This window comes from Lissotriton vulgaris, chromosome 7, assembly GCF_964263255.1.
Source record: "Lissotriton vulgaris chromosome 7, aLisVul1.2, whole genome shotgun sequence".
NCBI lineage: Eukaryota > Metazoa > Chordata > Amphibia > Caudata > Salamandridae > Lissotriton > Lissotriton vulgaris.
In genome coordinates, this window is record NC_141695.1 from 1,677,793,015 (window position 1) to 1,677,808,904 (window position 15,890).

At 43.5% G+C, this 15,890-nt stretch overlaps 1 protein-coding gene across 2 annotated transcripts in view; it reads right to left on the reverse strand.

Moving 5' to 3' along the window:
• Positions 1 to 13,249, reverse strand: part of GMEB2 (glucocorticoid modulatory element binding protein 2) — a 161,342-nt gene extending 148,093 nt beyond the window's left edge. The window contains exon 1 of one of the 2 annotated variants that reach the window (XM_086932744.1): positions 13,184 to 13,249. The gene's annotated coding sequence lies outside the window, so the exon portion shown is untranslated. The remainder of the gene's footprint in view (positions 1 to 13,183) is intronic. The other variant, XM_086932743.1, reaches the window with a different exon arrangement.
• Between the last annotated feature and the right edge of the window lie 2,641 nt (positions 13,250 to 15,890).

Genomic DNA, 15,890 nt, shown 5'->3' on the forward strand with positions numbered 1-15,890 from the left:
AAAAGGCATTGTAATGTACAATGCCAAAAGCTCAAACTCTTGTAAATGCGAGACCTATTTAATTTCAAAGAAGCTGCAGCCATTGTCCCGGGCTGCTTGAAATGTGAAAGTGCGCATGGCGCGCTGAATAGTGCAGGAAAGCATGTCGTGCCAGCAGTAGGAGAAACTAATTAAGAAAATAGTGCTTACAGACATACCATGTACCAACAGAAGTAAAAGGGCCAGTCCTCATGGGAGGTTACAAATAAAGACAAGGTGGTACTAAGGCAGGAGTAACAAGCCTATTACCGAATCAGAAGCCAGCATTTACAAAGGACAATGACACAAGCCAATGAAAAATTATGGGCAGAGAGTGGGCGGAGCTTCAAGTCAATACTTGAATACAGCATGTCTTGCAGAGCAGCGCATGCGCTGCCAAGGCTTGACCTAAAAATGGACCCCACTGGTCCAAAACCAGCCCACACACTTCTGGCCCATCGGGAAAATGCCTGGGGCCCGCCACAGTCAGTCAGACCCAGGCCCTACTGCTGATAAGTCTTACAGTTCATAAAACCTGCATTTGAGGTAGTACAGTTCATACAGATGATAAAGCAGGCTGCAGAAAATATTTTATTCTGGCTTGTGGATTCAATTTCCCATAACATTAACTGATTAATTAATGCACTGTTGCATGATTTATTTTATTAATCCAACCTAGATTAAGTTTGCACCACACATGAACACGCGGGAAACTAATTATATGTGCTTTTGTTGCATTTGCAAGTCTGTTTTTGTAACACATTATTAATATTGTCCTGTTTATTATGTCTGTCCTATTGTCTTTGTCACCATTAACATGCAGCTGATCGGAAACTAATTATATGTGCTTTTGTTGCATTTGCAAGTCTGTTTTTGTAACACATTATTAATATTGTCCTGTTTATTATGTCTGTCCTATTGTCTTTGTCACCATTAACATGCAGCTGATCATTCATGGCATGTACTTTTATATGTGCTTATATGTAAGTCTTATGTTGTGTATTGTCTGTCTGTGTATCATTTAATTATCTTTTTGTTCTTTCAGAAACATAAAGCTGGACTACATGAAGAATGGTGGTTATTTTATGTGCTGCTTTAAATGTTTGCTTCTGCTAAATGTTTTTATTAGTGGGTTAATTAATAATTAATAAGGGATTGGGTGGTACACAGGGGTTTGCTTTACTTGAATTAATCACTCTTTTTGTGTTTGTTTAAATAATAGCTCAAGAGTGAGCTGAGGCCTAGTTCTTGCTTTGGAGTAAAGTTGGTCGGCCTGAACTGAGCAGAAGCTGAGCCAAGCTGCACGTTGAAAGAAAAAAAAAAACTTTGCAAGAGGTTATTGAACTTACTTCTCGTGGCTCAGACTTTTATTAAAGAAAGACTTTTTAAATGGAGTTTATTTCATGGACTGCTCTGGATGTTCCTATTCAAGGCCGAGGAAGTGACAAGCGTGAATCTGCCGAGCTCTGGTGGAAGTGGATTGGCAACTTTTTGTTGCAAATGCCTCGGAAGTCGTTGTCACTTTAGATGGACAATGGCATGGTGACGCGCATATTCTCTGGACTGGTAGCTGAGGTGGCCTGATGGCCATAAACCAATCACAGTGCTGAACTTTTCTAAATAATAACATTTAGTTAGTTTTGAGAGCGAAAAATGATATAAAATTGGCTCTCTTGTGGGGTTTGGGACGGTCTTTTCCAGAGGGGCGAAGCGCTGTCGGATTGCCTTGGGAGAGTGTAAGCATGCAACTGTTTATTATTTGTTTCCCTTACAGGTTTGAAAATTAACTTGGAGAAAAGGCTAATGATTACTTAAATTCATCATTTTTGATTAATTCTGACAGCTTACATTGTGCCAATGATTAATGTGATTTGAATTAATAAAACTAAATGTTTGATTTTAATAAAGTGAGTTATTAAAGATTTTCACTTATGAATTTTAAAAAATAAACTTTTCAAAATGACAAGCTGGACTTGTTTTTGTAGATAGTTTACTGTTAAAAGTTACTCAACATATAGAATCCAATCACCTCATTCACTATGTTTATGGGCCTGGTATTGATTGGTAAGTGTGATAGTAGATTGAGTCATCATTTATAAAGAATTTTAGTTTCTGGGCTCTAACACAGACATGCACACTATTGAATAATTTCCCCCCAAAAAACAGATCTACCCAGAATCACTTGAATTTCAGAAGAGATATAAAGTCCAGTCTCTTTTTAGAATTTAATACTCAGCTACCTCTAAGGGTACAGCCCTAACTGGCTGATATATTTTACTTGCTCTGCTAAACTCACACGTCTTTGTTTCCACTATTAATGAGTAAAAGGTGATCAAACGCCACTGCGTCAAGCTTGGAGCACTCTCTGGGCATCACATGCGTGCTACCACCAAGACCTGATAGCACAGCTACCATCACCTCCCTCTTATCCGAGAACCTCAGAAGAGGAACCCCGATCCCTCTTCTGCAAGGAGCTTCAGGGGCCCGAAAAGAGGTATGATGTAATCATAACGTGCTATAGAAATGACACAGTGTAATGCCGTAGTTCAAAAGTTTGCATGCCTCGGTGCAGCCTACTGAAGCCTTGACTACTCATCTCCTTGCTGATGACATTTGGTTTCAACAGACATGCACCTTTTCCTTGGGCAGGAATCGCCCTCCACCCTTCTCAGCACAGCGTGAAAGAGTAAAGCAAAGCGTATTTGGTGCAAAGATGAATGAATGAATGGACCAGAACGAAGTCAGAAGCACCAGCACAGCATTACTTATCACAACATTATGACACAGTGCCAATCCGAAACCTGCAGTGTGAGGTTTAACCCTACTGGAAAGTCAAGGACAGCCAATAAGTGCATAGCATCAAGAGGCTGCTCGATTCACAGTGGGCGCTATCTGAACGATCTCATTTTCTGGGAAGGCGAGAGGAGCAACTGCGTGTGCCCATACACCCAGCCCCTATTAAAAAAACTATTCAAGTTCATTTAAATAAAAAAAAATCAAGAAAATAAAAATAGCATGTTATTGATTTCCAGGCTGAGTTGGAAGTAAGCGAGGGCTTGGAGTGCCAGGGAGGTGCGGGTGTAATGGGCGACCACCCCTGCCATCTTGCAGCAGCGACACGGCGCCTGCCACTAATTGCCAGGGTGCGAGGCGGGCGATCAATGGGCAGACACCGCCGCCGTGGGATCTCATTAACGGAGAGTCGAGAGGACAGCTAATGCAATTTACAACAAGCACTGATCTGCAGCGGCGACGGCGGCCAGCAAATGCTAAATTAAACGGACGAACGACGGTCCGAGGGAGTTACAAGAGATACGTAATGCTGTGGCTCAAGTAATGGGGAGGCACATTTGGGCTACAAGGAAGACTGGACTGACTTGTCCATGTTAATGAAAGCAGGCACTAAAGTAGCCCTTCGTGGGAAAAATGCATGGGGAAAGCAATCGCAGAGACGGCGACAGAAGCTGGCAGAAAATGCTAAAATAAGTTGAGCTCGCTCCTGGCTATCACTTTAATAGCGGCGCACCCCAGTTAAAGGTAAAGTGAAGGTAAAGTGCGGAATCGGGTGCTTGGGAAAACAAGCAGCAGTTGTTTTCGGGAGTGGTGCATGCGTGCGTGTGCAGTCTGCTCATTTTCAAGCACTGCACTTGTGCTTGTGGCGCACCCCTGCTTGCTTCCGGAAGGTGGATGCCGCCACAAGCATGAGTGTGTGCTTGAAAATATCCAGAGCGATGGCTAAAGGACTCCTAGGCAGTGCATGCACGCTGCGTAGGCGAGACCTAAAAATCACCTTCACTAAAAGATGCATCTTTAGATTCTGAGTTCAGGCATACTAAACTTCATTTTCCTACCTAGTTTCTGGGGCCAGTTATGTTTATCAGATGTTATAAACAACCTTCCCATTCTGTCCTATGGGGAACAGATAGCCTTGCAATAGTGAAAAACGAAATTGGCAGTAATTCACTATCAGGACATGCCACACACACCAGGGCATGTCCTACCTTTCATATACATTTCACCCCGCCTACAAGGGTACCTTGGGCTACCTTCAGGATGAATGACATGCAAGAAAAGGGAAGGTGAGGGCCTGGCAAGTAGGTGCACTTAGCAAAGTCGACATGGCAGCGCCAGACTGCACACAGGCTCTGCAATGGCAGGCCGGAGTTACATTTACGGTCTGTTTGGGCAGGTGGCACAACCCAGTGCTGCAGCCCACCAACAGTATTTGATTTACAGGCCCTGGCAAACACAGTGCACTTGACTAGGAACTGACACATATATCAAACAGGCCAATCATGGAAACACCAATCCACAACACATTTTACCACTGGAGCACTTGCACTTTACCACTGATCAGCAGTGAGAAAAGTGCGCAGAAACATTAAGCCAGCACAAACAGAGTAAAAACCGGGAGGTCAGAAAGCAAAAACTCATGGGAAACGCGCCAAAAGATGCAAAGTCTAACACATGTCCCCTCCAGCTGAAAGTAGAGAGAACTACTCACCCTTCTGGGAGTTCTCTTCACTAAGGCGGAAGAACCTGGACAGACCATCTGCATTGGCCTGTTCTGTGCCAGGACGGTGTTCCACCGTAAAGTCCATTCCCTTTAGGGAGATGGACCACCTCAACAGTTTTGGATTCTAACCCCTTATTTGCATTAACCATCTGAGGGGCCTGTGGTCTGTCTGAAACCGGAAGTGAGTCCCAAACAGGTAGGGCCTCAGCTTCTTCAGTGCCCAAACCAAAGTGAAAGCTTTCCTTTCTATGGCACTCCACCTCTGTTCCCTGGGGAGTAGTCTCCTGCTAAGGAAGATTACAGGCTGGTCTAGGCCCTCTTCTTTCAGTTGAGAGCACCGCTCGCACACCATGCTCTGAAGCGTCAATCTGTATGACTAATTCCTCGGAGAAGTCGGATGCCTTGAGCACGGGTGCTGTGCACCAAGTACACCACAGAACCCTGCCCGATCTGGCACTTACTGGCCTTGATCATGAGGCCTGCCCTCTGCAGCGCCCTCAACATTTCCCTGACGTACTGCAAGTGTTCTTCCCAGCTGGAACTGAACACTGCGATGTCATCCAGGTGTGCGGCACTGAAATCATCCAGTCCAGCCAACACCTGGTTGACCAACCTCTGAAAGGTGGCAGGGGCATTCTTCAATCCAAAGGGCATAACCCGGAACTGATAACGTCCTTCTGGAGTTGAGAATGCGGACCTCTCTTTGGCCCCATCGGTCAAGGCAATCTGCCAGTACCCAGACATTAAATCAAACGTGCTATGGAACTTGGCAGCTCCCAACCGATAAATGAGCTCATCAGCTCTGGGGATGGGGTGCACGTCAGTCCTAGTGACTGCACTGAGCCCACGTTAGTCCACACAAAACCGCAGTTCTGGAGTGGCACCGGGTGCAGCAGCCTTTGGGACCAAGACAACTGGGCTGGCTGGCCCAAGACTCGATCACCCCTAACACCAACATCTTAGAGACCTCCTCTTTAAAGCTGGCCTTGACCCGGCCAGTCAACCTGTAAATCTTGTGCTTCACAGGAGGGCTGTCAACCGGTGTCTACGTCATGGGTACACCAGTGAGTAACACCTGGGGTCAGGAAGAACAGTGGGGCAAACTATCCCAACAATTGGTGACAGTCGCTCTGCTGCTCTGTGGTCAGTGTAGGTGACCTTCAACTGGCCCATTGTGCTCCTTGGTAGACAGGAGGTCAGGAAGAGGTTCACTCTCCTCTTCCACCCCATCATCTGTCGACAGGAGCATGCTCACTTCGGACCTCTCGAAGTGGGGCTTGAGGCGGTTCACGTGGAGGACCCTCAAAGGGTTCCTTGGGGTCCGCAAATCCGCCAGGTAGGTGACATCACTTTTGCGTTCCATCACTTCAAACGGCCCAGTCCACTTGTCCTGCAAGGCACAAGGTTCCACTGGGTCCATGAGCCACACTTTCTGCCCAGGGTGAAATTCGACCAGAGGGGCATTCTGGTCATACAACTTCTTCATTTGTTCCTGGCTTGCTTCCAGGTTTGCCTGAGCAAGTTTCCTGAAGAGGGAAGTTTGGTTTCTGAAGTCCAGCATGTAACTAAACACATCCTGTGGAGCTTTCCTGGGAGCTGCCTCCCAGCTTTCCTTTACCAAACTCAGAGGTCCTCTCACAGGGTGACCATATAGAAGCTCAAAGGGACTTAACCCTAGACACTTATGAGGCACCTCCCTGTACGCAAAGAGAAGGCATGGCAAGAGGACTTCCCACTTACGCCTCATGGGTTTTGTTAGACCCTTAATCATGCCCTTCATGGTTTGGTTGAATCACTCTACCAGATCGTTACCTTGTGGGTGGTCCCCCCTGTCAGAAACCACCTCTCTGGGGGACCCCACGTGGGAAAAGATCCCCATTAACGCCTGGCCCACCACTGGCACCGCCGTTGTCCTGAGAGGGATTGCCTTTGGGTACCGGGTGGCTTGGTCCACCAAGACCAGGATGTACCTGTTGCCCATGGCTGTCTTGGGATCCAGTGGCCCCACAATGTCCATCCCTACCCTTTCAAAGGGGGTTCCAACAACTGGAAAAGGTTGGAGAGGAATGGAGTGTTGTAAAATATCACAGTAGAATTTCATAGAGAGGAGTGTGCTTTAGAGTGGCATAGAGTGGAGTACAGTGGTGCAGAGTAAGGGAGCATAGAGTACAGTGAAGTAGAGCATTGTAGAATGGAGGAAACTGTCAGAGAGGAGAGGCATAGCATGGAGCAGCCTAAAGTGGCACAGGGTGCCAAGAGGTATAGAGGGGTGTAGAGTGTTGTAGAGTGGAGCAGCACAGAATATCACCAAGTAGTGTGTCATAGAGTGGAGTATTGTAAAGTGTAGTAGCGTAAAGTGGCAGAGAGTGGAGTGGCAGTGTGGAATTGAGTGTCCTAGATTGATGTAGAGTGGAATAGAGTGGAGTGGCATAAAGTAGAGCGGAGAAGAGAGTCGTAGAGTGGTGTGTCATGGAATAGCGTAGAGTAGAGTGTCGTTGTATTAAGAGGAGTAGAGTGTTGTGGAGTGTCATGGGGTAGTGGTTGAGGTAGCACACTGCCATTACAGACAACAATTTTTCAATTGAAACGACCATTATATTTGCACCGACGTTCAGTTTTACTGATAAGAACAGGGCACAAATGATAGTGTGTGGACCAGGCATCAACTAATGTATTATTCAGTTTTGATCGTATTAAAATATTTCTTTCCACCCCATTTCCAAATTCCAAATTACAAAAAAATTGCTTCATTAGTCCTTTGATAATTCTTATACATTCTGAAATATTTGTAGAATTCATGTACAGATATTTACATTTTGTTGTGTGCTACAAACAAATTCCAATATTTGACCTCAGTCTTTGAATGCACAGCAACTGAGACAAGATAAGAAAAAAATGTAAAGGCCGATTTACATAAAGTGAGCACTTGTGGAAGAATATTGTAAACAAGCTATGCTCCACAGGAGGGATAAAGACATACTGACAGGTCTAAAACAAAGTCAACAAATTGAAAGCAAGCAACTGTGAGTTAACAAACACAAAGCCAATAATAACCAATGGATAGACTGCATTCCCCGGGAAGCCTTCTGAATGTCCTCAGTAAATCTTTGCACCTGCCTCTCCTTAGGCTCTTCGTCATCTTGAAGATACTAAAAAATCATGATAGGGCTGACACTCCTGACAAAGCTACTGGCACTTCCCTATAGCAAGTTGAGGTTGATAATACATCAAGCGCAGCCTACTTTTGTTTTCCTCACAGACTTTTGGTTTATAAAAAGGATTCTCTTTTTGAACAACTTGCCAACAAAATTGACTGAGCTGAATTGGGGGTATATGTTACTGGAAGCTTGATTTGGAATGTAAGCTATGAACAGATGACACAAATCTGCATGAACTATATCATGTTCGGTGTTGTAATAGTAGACAAGCACACTGGACTTGCTTAATTTATTTTCAATATAAAGTTGTATTACATGTATATACCAGGGTTTTTACTTTCAAACTCTATCCATTTAGTGGTCATTGATTTATCTTTGTTGTGCAGGCAGAAAAATCTTTTCAAATTAACAATGCTTACATGCAATTAAAATTGTTGGGCTAAAAGGTTCCTATTTATATGTTGTGAGCTAGATAACTGGCACCAGTGTAGCTCCTAAATCTTCCCCAGACAGAAGAACTGTTTTCAAAAAATAAGACCTGGTTGTTCTTAAAGATGCTTCAGGAAGAATGTCTTTAATAAGGTCATACATCTTTTGGTTGATACTGATAAAGGATGTTCTTCTACTTTCAAGCTGGATCAACTTTTTTTTAATTAAATCATGTGTTCTCATTTGTCCTGTGTGTGCTCAGGTTAACATTCCTCATCAAAGACAAGTGGGTCTTCTTCAACGGGTACCTAAAATTCCTAAACAAAGACAAGCAATACCCATGTATTAAGAGCATTTCATTGCATGAAGGTTTTACAACAGTTATAATATTGGTTGATACCTTTACTAAAACCGTCCATTTTCACCTTTGCAGATGATTACCGCAGTACTTGTCATCAATAGCTTCTTTAAAATTTTAAACATTTCTCTTGTAATTCTTGTTAATATCGAATTGTGGTTTTTACTGCATATTTAAGTTGAAAAGCTAACTAAAAAAGCTTAGCTCCCTAAATCCATGTCTTTTGTACAGGTCCATGGATACGTTGCAGTTGTGAGGTGAGCACTCCAGTGGCAAACGAGGGTCTGTGGTTGTCCAAGGTAAACTAAAACACAAAGGGTCCTAGCACATACTGCGGCTATGTGACCCCGGTTTTAAATTGCTTCTCTGATGTTCCAGAATTCAGAATAACATGGGAGTTGGTGAAGCAACACAAACGCAAGAGGAAAAAAAAAATGTATCTGTCATTAGAAGCATTCATACGTCAATTTTTTTAGTATTTCTGCATTTCGAGTCCCAAGTCAATGGATGAAAGGGACCACACAAATTGCTTTTTTTACACGTCTGTTCTTTGCTTTCAATTTATAGTCGGGCTATGGGTAAAATTCCAGAGTTTGAAGCCCTGAATTGAAGAGTATAGTAATCAATCTTATTAAGCACCAAATAGCTTTGACATCTTAAAACAAACCACCCATAAGTGAACTGGGATTTCTACTCGCACGAGAATTACGGTTGTATACTTTATAAGACTAGTGAAGAGTGCTAGCTGGTCTTCAAGTTCAATGTTAGATTGGAAGCCAGGGGTTGCTGAAATGCAAAAGTGAAGAGGACTACATTGTGTCTATAGATGCTCACAATTAAAATGTTAAGTTAGCTGGTGCACTTACAGAATGTACGGTAGACAAAAGTTCTCGCAGGCGACTGGCTAACTTGTATTTATGGTTCAGCACATTCAAAAGGTAATATGGCTGAGAATTTGAATAGTACACATTCTTCAAACATTCCAGAATAAGTGTGAGCAGCCTCAAACAAGGGAGCACCGCTGAGTAATAGTTGAAAGGGTAGACACATAGGGCCCCATTACCGCCCGCCATACCCTCGGGAAACAGGACCGCCCGCTGAGGGCGCATCTGCAACATTGTGGTGGGTGGTGCAGAGAGCACCGCCCTCCGCAATGCCACAAAGGCAGGTTGTGCATCTCAATGCACGTGACAGGCACCGCGCGGTGCATGCCACGTTGTTAATTGAAAGGCAGGGGTGTACCATAGGTACCCCCCATGTGCACCCCCCCGGAGTCCCTGGGGGCCCGCAATGGGCCCCTGAAAGCAGACTCTGCATACCTTTTCAGCCCATAGCACATCTCTATTTACTTCGTAAAATCACGTTCTCCCTATTGAAAATATGGTTCTTCTGTTGCTTCAACTTTTTTGTAGCAATTGTTGAAACTACAGTGGGCCATAACTTGCAGATTGCAGGGAATGTTTTGAAAATTGTAGATCATTACCACTGACATCATTTTTATAAAATTGTTGTTGGAGATAAGAAGTTGTTTTTGGCATACTTAGTGCCATCCCATTTATTGCCTATTAAAGTGGCACCTCGTTATGGTCTCTTTGGTATGTAATTTTATTAATCCAGGGGCAAACTGGCCCCTACGTATGTTTAATGTTGTACGCATTTTCACAAGATAAGTACCATGGACATAGATTTTTTTCCAGTTAAGAGCCTGAATCTGTTTCTCTGTTGTATAAATAAGAATTATCAGTGTGGAATCAAGATTGGATATTGCCACTTTTACTGCGGTTATTATCAGTTATTAATATCAGTTCTGGCTCCTTGTTTTTTTTCTTTTCATAGAAACCTGGGGTGCCAGGAGCAGAGGTGTGGGTTGGAGGGCTTAAGGGGTTATGAGTCACAGATTGATCTACTACTTTGAGAGAAGGAGTGCTGAATAGGAAATGTAGGCAAACATGGTGCTTTCATTTGTCCAATAGGCAACCTGGGCCTTATTTTCATGAATTATACTGGATATGTAAGTGCTGTGTACTGGATGTCGATTGAAAAAAGAAGTGCAATAGGGATGTCATGCGTCTGAGTAGCCTATCTTCACTAGGGACTAAAGACACACTAAAGGTGTATTGTTTTAAGAACACCATGTACTCTCTCGCAGGTATGATGTTAAAGGGAGGGTGAATGGCCCAGGGATCCTGGTACTGGATATGAATCCCTAACGTAAGTGGAGGAACTTTGCTCAAGGCTCTGGACCTGAACAGCCTTGAATAAAAAGTTGTAGGAGGGGTTGTGAGCAGGTGTTCCTCCTTTCCAGCGTTATATTCGTATCAAAAATGATAATTCCATGCTTGAAATCAACACAAAAATCCAGGTTGGTTTGAGTGAAAGTGGTTCTTTTTATTCATCACATTGTTGTGTCCATTTCATTCATTTGTGATTTTTCATAAAGTAAAATGTGAGGGAAAATGTTTGACTACTGCGTTGCCATATTACTGTAGGAAACTGTGCATGATATAAACACAACTTACCTAGCTGTCAAATTGTTATACTTCCTAAGTGTACATTTTAGCCAACACGACTAAGCATCCTGGCACGTTTAGTTTCTTTTTGCCTATAAATTATGAGCTCCAAATATTGTAATGTAGAGTTCGTTGATGAACAAAAACAGAGTGGCTTAGGAATACATTTGGAGCACAAGAAGAGTACGTATGTATTCACCTCCACGCTCTACTTATTTTTTTAATAAAGAAAATTCATAACCGCAAAATGGGCGATTCAATATGTATCGGAATATAACAGAATTTACCATTCAGTATGTTTGCAGCATGGTTAAAGTTAGTAATGCAACACCTCAAGTAATTGAAACCTTTTCTACCCCACGATGACCTCAAGACAGTAGCCCAATCCCGAGTTCTCTCTAAAATCGACTACGGGAACGCCATCCTTACAGGGACTCCAAAAGCTCACCTAGCCCCTCTAAGAGCAGAGCTAAACATGTCCGCTCGATTCATATCTGGAGTTAAAAGATTGGAACACATCACTCCAGCTCTCAACTGCCTCAATTGGCTTCCCGTGGAAGGGAGATGCATCTATAAACTGGCCTGCATCACACAAAAAACCCTTCACTCTCCTGCCCCCAACTACCTAAATAACAAACTGATAAGAGCAGGGCAATCCAGAACGCTGAGAAGCTCCAGCTCACTCCTTCTTATTCCTTGGAAAATGAAAAAGAAAACCACCCAATACTGATCGTTTTCAGGCAACGCTCCTAAAATATGAAAACTTTCCCTGGAGTCCTCAGATGCAACCCCTCCTCCTGTTTCAAAAGGGACCTGAAACTCCATCTCCTAAACAAATACTTTCATGACCAACGTCAACTTACCTAGACTACTATATCTGAGTTGTCTCCCCTCTCCCTGGTCATTCAAGGATAGTGGGTGACAGGACTATGTCTTTCTCACCTTTCTCTTTTTATTGCTCTCTCCCCCTCCGCTGCGCTGCATATTTTTTTCCCCATGCTGTATTTTTTCTTTGGTTTGCTTCCTTACTGCCGGCCTACTATATAATGTAATGTCCTTCTGCTGTTTTACTGTGTGTATGTAAAGCGCTCTGATACCTACGGGTTAAGATAGCGCTATATAAAACTTTTAAAATAAAATAAAAATAGATTGGGTCCGTACTATACTGTTTCATATAGGTTGATTAATCCATGTGAGACATTTAATAAATGTGCCTCCTGGACCCGTCTCCACACAAAAAAAGCCGCAGCTCGCAACTTGACAAATATTGCATTTAATGAGATCCTTATGGCATGTAAATAGGAATCCAAAGGTAAGTTTCCATTTGAAAACAACTTGATAATTTTCGAAGATCCTATCCTGGGGTGGTAACTCAACCTAAACTACGCATGGACAATGTTTTAGCTTTGTTTGACGGAATGTCGATGAAAAGCGACCCCATGTAACGTACAATCCGTAACAACTAACGGTGTTGTTAACAATACTTCGCATTCGAGTAGTAAAGCTCTTGTGTTTTCTGAAGGGGTGTGCGAAAAACAACAATTCCCAGGATGCAAGGCGCGACTAAAGAACCAGCAATGGGGAGGGGGGGGGGGGGGGTTCAGAAGAGGCATGTTACTACACATCAAGCAAGGTGTTATTGGTGATTTTAAACAATCCGCATAGTTTTTTGAGAAAAATCTACTTTTTTATTAATATTAAAGGACAATCGACAGCCAACCAGTCCAAATCGAAAGCAGGGCGCGACGTTTCCGTTTAGGGCGCCCGGGGAATGTGTCTCCTCAGAAATCCCCCCTTCAGAGGTTTTCCACATAATTCATAAACCCGCCCAACCCGGGGGCTTTGCCTCAACGGACGTTATTGTGGATGATCATGAGACAGTTGGCCGAACGTGTGCCCCCACCCACTTTCAGCCGTTACCCCACACGCACAAAACGTTCAAGAGACGACAAGAAGGGGGAGGGCAATGGAGCACGTCGGCTGCCGAGTGACGCACAGCGGCACCTCGCTCCGTCTCGCGCCGTCCTTACGCCGCAGCCGCCTGGCCGTCGTCGTCTTCAGCGCCGCGACGTCCTCACGCTCCGCAGGGACCGCAGGATGGACGCGGTGCGTGAGGGGCAGGGGGAGGCAGAGCGTGGGCTCGGTGGAAGCGTTGGGGAGGAGCCCCGGGAGCAAGAAGGCGCGCAGCGCTTACCTCGGTGGACGCCGGTCTCTGCCCGAGCACCGTCGTGTCGCGCGCCCTGTTGCTGACGCACAAGATAAAAGCCGAGGAGCGAGGCGCGTGCATGAGAAGCGGTGGTGTGTTTTTTCCCGGCCGCGCGCGTTCCCCGCGTTGTTAAACTTTTCATAGGCCGTGAAATGGGAATCGAATGGTTCTTGTACGCATGCGCTTACTTTGCATTACTCAACTGATTTATAATGGAAATATTGTTTGAGTTTGGAGCTAACAGAGAGGACGGTTAATGCTAACATCCGTGAACAGGGTGCAGCTGTTTTCGCGTTTATGGAGATCCCAAATGTAATCCGCTTTGGGTTCTTTATAACGTTGTATACAATGTACGATTTGGGTTTTTTATCGAGTGCCAGTAAGTAGTTCTCTATTGTAATACATAAACATTGGGATGGAAGTTGTCACCGGGCGCAAAAAGGTGTTTATTTGTGGTAACTTTCCATTTATGCAGGATTATTTATTTATTTGTTGCTTTATATCCCGAACTAGGTTCATAAAGGATGCAGAAAGCTTTACATTTGCAGCAACAACGAACAGGTGGATTTTTCTTTTTTCTCGGAGTACAAATCCTATTGTTTGGATACAAGGGCAACATTTTGTCATATTCATTTTTGCCCACTTAATAAGTTGGTCCAACATCCTTGACAAACCGGTTGCCTTGCTTGTTAGATTACCACAGTACTTTTCTGTGAAAGAACAATGTTTCTCACTAATACTCCCTTGAATGTTAATCTGCTCGAAATAGAGACTATCTTTAGAACCAATGTTTTTTCGCGGGCAGCTAAAGTTGATCTGCCCTTCCTTTACGGTGTTGTCTCTGCTTCCTGCCAGTGTTCCAGCAAACAATTGATGGACGGAATGCTGACAATGCAAAAATTCTCCCCCAGTCAAAAGATCTGTTTAATCCATCGTTCTTTTGCCCACTATGTCACCCCAGTTTGGAGCCAGCCATATGCAAATCAGTCTTGACCCTGTGCCCCATGGGAACAGTCCAGACCCAACTGCCCGGCCAGGTCCTCCCTGGACTGGAAACAAGCATCCTGGGACCGGTTGCAGGGTATGTCACCCTTCAGCAGCCAGGCTAACTTGAATCCAGTGTCACAGTGAGCAAGGGACCCACGTCTGGGCATACCCTTCCCTCTTAAGGCAAAAAGTGTTCCAGCAAACAAATGATGGACGGAATGCTGGCAATGCAAACATTCTGCCAGGCCAGACTTTTATTTTGGTATAGGACTTCAACCAGCAAACGTTCAGTACCACTGATTTAGAAACAATAAAGACCTGTTAATCATAGTGAGGGTTGATCCCAAACTTTACAAACACATTTCGTGGTGTGGTCCGAGATGGCTTGTAAACACGGAAACTACCCACCTGTTAAAATAACTGCCAGTGCTTAATGCTTACTGGAACAAAGCAATACCCAATGTAGTGCTTGGTCTGATGAAATATATTCGCTCGTAGGACAACTTAACATGAATGTTTATGGAGGACGTACAAAATGTTGTTGTGGTGCATGAGCGGTATGACAGACTTTAATATTTACAATAATTTCAGGTGCTAAATGTAAGTAGGTTCTGTGTTTTTTTCTGAAAGTGCGGCTTTCCCTTAGATGTGTATGTTGAAACATAGGCTGACATTTAATAATCATAATTACATCATGTGTAAATAAAAAAATATCACAGTCAAGGACTCCTCATAAGCCAAATTAGCAATAAAGAAAACTCACGGTCTGGTAAGCATTCTGTTCTATTTCAACAAAAGAAGAAATGCTCAAAGGACAATTTCGGAACAATATAAAAGGCTTCGGAGCCGGCAAGAATAAAAGATGTTTTTTCCAATGACTTTTTTTTTTCTTTTTTTTTTTTGTCCCATAAAATGTGACCGGCCCAATAAAATTGCTATATTACTTTTACTTGCACTGTGGGTAGTGAGAGAATACGCCGCAGATCAGTCTGTTCATATTGGTAGAATGAAAGACTTAACAGTGCGCCGCATGCTTCTCGTCTCCGCTTGCTCTTGCCCAGGGGAGGGTATTCCATCTCCTTCAGTTCCGTGAATGTGAAATGCTTAGAAATGAAAGCATGCGCTACAGACACAGGATTTTTTTAAACCCGCTGCAGACTTTGCTTTTGGATTCTTTCCAGTCGGCATTTTCTAAAACTGCTTTTCCAAAGCATGTTTGTCTTCAGATAATTTATGAGGTCTGGAAGATGGTCTAGCGTAGCTATCCACCATCACTCCATGTTGCTTAACCCACACTAGTTTTCATTAAAAAATGTTTTACACTTGTTTCATTTCAGTTACAAAATGGGTCTATGATTGAAAAGAGAAAATTATTTGCGGCACCCGCACCTGATCTTTAAACATGTTAGGCTAAAGCGTGGGTGCCGCATTTTTCTGAAAAAGCAAAGAAATAGATTTATTTTTAATATTTTTTAGCAAAGTGTTTTGCAACACTTCAAGAATAATTTCTGTGAGTTATCATATAGTAAAACAAGTTTGATGTATGCCAGTGTAAACAAAAGATGAACAATAACTAAACTGTGTAAAACCGTTTTGGGCAATATGAAACTAAATCAGTGGCCCAAGTCTTAACGAAAAGTCTGAAAAGTGCACCTATATATTTGTCATTGCATTGGTGTACATGTACAACTTTCATTCTTAAGCATTA